We start from the raw sequence: 4,674 nt of genomic DNA, 5'->3' as shown, positions 1-4,674 counted from the left end.
GCTTATCCTGCACAGTAACACCTAAAACTAATACAGTGATAACATATTGGCTACTTTGAATAATTAAGTAGTACATTAAAAGAAGAACATAATCAGTTTACTGAGATATGATGACCTCACTTCGAAGGCCGCAGTACTACTCCGGACACAATGACTTGAATGCAGCAGCAGTCCTTCCAGCATCATCACAGCTGTGGACGTTACTACGAAACTTTAGAACTAACTAAAAACCCGTTTAGAATTAGAACAAGTGTTGAAAAACTGTAGGTTCGGGTAGAGTAAGCGTTTGAATAACGGATTGACTAGATTCTACGATCTGTCATTCCCTTTAGAAAAGAATAAATATGTGTTTACCTAAGCTTGCGGTAGCCGACCTGCATCCCACTCGCCATCTTGCTGTTCACTGATGATAATTACCCAACAAGCATCACGCTGCAGCCAAGATGGCGCCGCCCATGAAACTGCGTGTGATGCGCTGCTGCCGGGTTGAGCTAATTTTAATGATTTCAAAGTCCGATCATTAGTCCCACACCCATCGAAATGATAAATTGTAAGTTGTAGCTCTGATCAGTGGGTTGCGCAGTCAGTGCATTGTTCACGAATACGAGTAAATGAAAAAATTCCTTACAACTGATAGATAATGCCTCCTCACTTGCCATGCACGGCAAGTGTGGCTACTTAAGAATCTAGACCTATATCCTGAATTTCATTCATGGGATTCATCTCTATTTGAAAAGATTATGTCCGTTTGTTGTTTCAATCATGTCAATATTCAGATGTTCAATATTTTGATTCTTTTAGACTATCAATTTTTTTCAGATTGGCAACCAAAATGATGAAAAACCTTTTGTGTTTATATCACAAGCTTATCATATTGCCTTTTATCAGTGTCTGGTAATTGCCCAAACAATAAAAGAAGTTACATTTGAAAATCATGCATACATAGGCCCTATTTCCTGTTTTTTTCTATTTATAGAAAATCAGCCTGTCGTGCGAGATAAGATTTCATCAATAATTCAATTAATTTTAAGAGATAACAGTTAATCATCATCTATCTAATGTTGAGAAAAGTGGATTATAAAATCTATGCTAGCCTACAATGTTTATCATATGTTCTGTGAAATTGTTGAAATTACAGAAACTTACGGCACACTAACCATATGTCATAAATCCATACAACTATATTTTCTCTTAATAGCGCTGTTATCTGAAGGTAAAGTCTGATCCGATATTTCGCGGAAAAATGTAAGTCAACTTTGACTCAGAATGAAGCAATCCTAGAAAAACATATCGAAGGTGCAAAATTCGCCGGATATTTGTGGAAGGTGAGTCATTGTGTAGGTAAAATTTGAATTGAAAGCCATTGAATGATTGAAGAATTATGTTGAATTCATTGTATTGTGGTTTTTGTGTACTAAGGCATTGTGGATGATCGTTTTTTTGCGTGCATTCTCTAGCACTGCTTTACGGCGAACTGAGTAGTTCGTCATTTTATTGACAGATGGCGGCACTGCCTAGTCGTGTTTGGCTCGCGATGAGTATGTTGATGATATCTACCATCTACTAACCTATCATCTGCATGCATTTCAGCATCTCATATTGAAATCGACTCCCATAAGATCGCTTGTGAATTTCATTGGATACTTGAAAAGATTCGCAGCGTTAAAAAACTGCACTGTCTGCCATTTGAAATTTTCAGTAAACCGATCAAAGATATTCAATACTCCCAATATTTCTCGCCATCTCCTGACAAGGAGAGACGCGGTATTTAAACGCGCTAACAGCTCATCATCTAACAATGGTTTCATTTATTTGTAATTGTGGTTGAGTATTTGAACAAAATCCTGCTTAAACGGTTAAAGTAGGCCTATGTCATTACATCATGTTATCCGTATAAAACATCAGTTTGCCGCGTGAAATGATCAAGTTTTTAAAAAAATCTGATTTCATTCTACAAAGCTAACAATGATCATTGGTCACCTGTCGTGTATGAAAACTAATAACGAATTGTGCAAATTCGAAATAGACCATAATTTTTAACGATTAGTACTCGAATAAACTCAGAATATCGGGTTTAAAATGGTGCCATGTGCGATGAAACAACAGCTTGTTTTTTAGTATCTTTCCTTAGTTCTTTTCTTAAAAGTCGTCTATCGATCGACTGTTGTTTTTCACTCGAGAGTCGCGTTGATTTCTAATCAGAATCGACACAATTGAAAAAAAATCTTATTCGCCAGCATGTCTCTCTAAGGCTTAACAAATACCGGGTGTAGCAAGTGTTTGACATTACAGAATGTAACTTTATACTTGAAAATACACTTGAAACACTTGAAATTGAAATGTCGAGCAGTTCATTTAGGTCCTGGGATAGACGAGTTGCATTGTAGCCTATATATATCTATGTTTTTTAATACTACTCCCTGCGTTGTTTGGAAACATAGGCAATATACAGTAATATAAGTAATCCATTGCGGCATAGATTTTAATTAATTTCAGTGTCACACTGTGAAACTCTGTACAGGTCATGTTGCTTTAATTTGCTTAAAAATTATTGTTGTCTGTCATTCAAAAGAGTTGCTTTAGCATATATGCATGCGGCACGGCTATTTATTAGATCACGCTTGATCATGTTGAGTGCGTCAGGTTTTATTTTTACTGAATTCAATGATGGATTATCAATAAATTTTACTCGGCCGAGTTCATCTTGAATACAGCGCACAAAAGCAATACTTGCGAGTATTCACTGCGAAATACATATGCAACTTGATCATAATAAAACATCTGTTCAATTTTTCAATCGCCCAATTGAAATTGTTAAAATAATCAATCTGCTTATTGATTTAACGATACACTTCATGCACTGAAAAACTGGGTGCGTTTTTCGAAAATCTGTTTTGACACAAGTAATACAATGTAGCGTACAATGTGAGTTCATCCGTATGAAAATCAATTGAATCATAACGAAAAAAGAGGAATGGCATTTTCAAATAATCATGTCCTTTCATTTCAGTTCGATACTCGCTACGTCGACTGATATGTTGTCATAATTTCAACTTGGTTCTGATGTAATAATCTCCGTTTCATCGCTCCCAGTGTCTAATATCTCGTATTTGGTCTAAGTCTCGGTTTAAATGTCAAATATCATCCGCGGATTTTGATACTAAAAGGGAATACGAAGACGATTTTCCTGACATGATATTCTTAACCCGAATACGAAGAAGATTTTCTTTTCAATCTCTAAAACATGCATGCTACCTGCGTTCAGTATCTTCAATAGCGTTTTTACGTCGCATTGACACGTTTTTTTTCTTTCAAAGTTTGTTATTAGGTGTCGTATTGAAAGGTTGAACGACGTTTTCAAAGACTCAAAACTATCTTGAATCGCTGTATTGTATCAGATGGCGATGAAAACTACTCATATTGCTTTTTCATTTTTGCATCTATTTACTTAAAGAATAAACAGTAACGATGAGGCGTGCAGTCGGGTAGTAATTTACGGTCCAACGTTTCAGTTTTTCTGACAGGCGCACGTCAGTCTCCCAACAGGTAGAGCTACAGACCGTGGCCTGCGTTCATGGATGTTTATGATCAATCCAGCCATGTCATAATTTCAGATGAAATTTACAACCGTTTGAAGCAGAATTTTGTTTGCTAATGCTAAGTTCAGCTTATTTTACTTGTCATTTATCATAAAAGTATAATTTTCTGCCATCGGGTGCCTAACGCTAACAGCTGATCTGTGTTGCGTGTTTAGAAAAGCTAGCGATATTTGTTTAACTTTCATGACTGTTGATAAAATAAAACATATTGCAAAATATGTTTTGTAAAAATATGTATATGCTTGATGGTGTTTTCGACCAGGTATTCAGGGAGATTCTAAAAATATCAATATGATGTGTTAACCCTGTAATAACCAGAAGTAATCAAAGTAAATAACGCAAGCGCCGAAGCATTATTTATAAAATCCAATTTGCAAATGCAGTTGATTAAATATTACTATTAATTTTCTGCGTGCTTTTCGCGAATCAAAGCATTGCTGTTTTTCTTACCAATGTAAATAATGTAAGGCTCTTACAGTACATCAGTTTGAGTGAGAATATAGTTTCATTCGTTCTCTAATGGAATTTGACAAGACCATTTGTTTTCAGCTTTCCTTTCTCAAGTAACAACGAAGGTATCTTCATAGATGTTTAAAAGGTTCTCAATTTCAAAATTGAATTTTTTTTCGAACGCTTCAAATCCATGTCATTGTCGATGTTATAAGTTTTAAGGTATGAATAATTGAATCTGTATTAAATCTATCCTTACTGAAAAAAACGATTTCAAATTTTGAAATATTTTATTCATTTTAAGTTTCAAAAACGATGTTGTGACCTGTGAAATATGTAAGGATGTAAAGTGATAGAGAGATATTAGAAAAATATGTCTTACCTTCATGTCAACTGCATTCGTGTTTTAAAACACTCTTTAAGCAAACTATATCGTCCTTTTCCGTATAAAAATCAGAATATACGACGGCAAATTTGTGTTTAATATTTATCTGAAATATAGAATTCGATGAATAATTCAATTTCGTTGTCAAACTCGATGAAAAAGTTGTTAACTCCGTGAATGTCTAGTCGCAGGTGTATATACGCGAATGGAAACGCGTGTCAACGTTGTCCGGTAAAATCC

At 35.1% G+C, this 4,674-nt stretch overlaps 1 long non-coding RNA gene across 1 annotated transcript; it reads left to right on the top strand.

The window, feature by feature from the left end:
- Positions 1–490: 490 nt before the first annotated feature.
- On the top strand, positions 491–4,225 carry LOC141900619 (uncharacterized). Its single transcript, XR_012618737.1, has 3 exons — positions 491–550; positions 1,199–1,325; positions 4,149–4,225. It is a non-coding gene; the product is annotated as an uncharacterized LOC141900619 (long non-coding RNA).
- The last annotated feature ends 449 nt before the right edge of the window (positions 4,226–4,674 follow it).

This window comes from Tubulanus polymorphus, chromosome 2 (genome assembly GCF_964204645.1).
Source record: "Tubulanus polymorphus chromosome 2, tnTubPoly1.2, whole genome shotgun sequence".
NCBI classification, from domain to species: Eukaryota; Metazoa; Nemertea; class Palaeonemertea; order Tubulaniformes; family Tubulanidae; genus Tubulanus; species Tubulanus polymorphus.
Note: the sequence above shows the minus strand (reverse complement) of the source record. Positions and strands in the feature narration are given on the sequence as shown.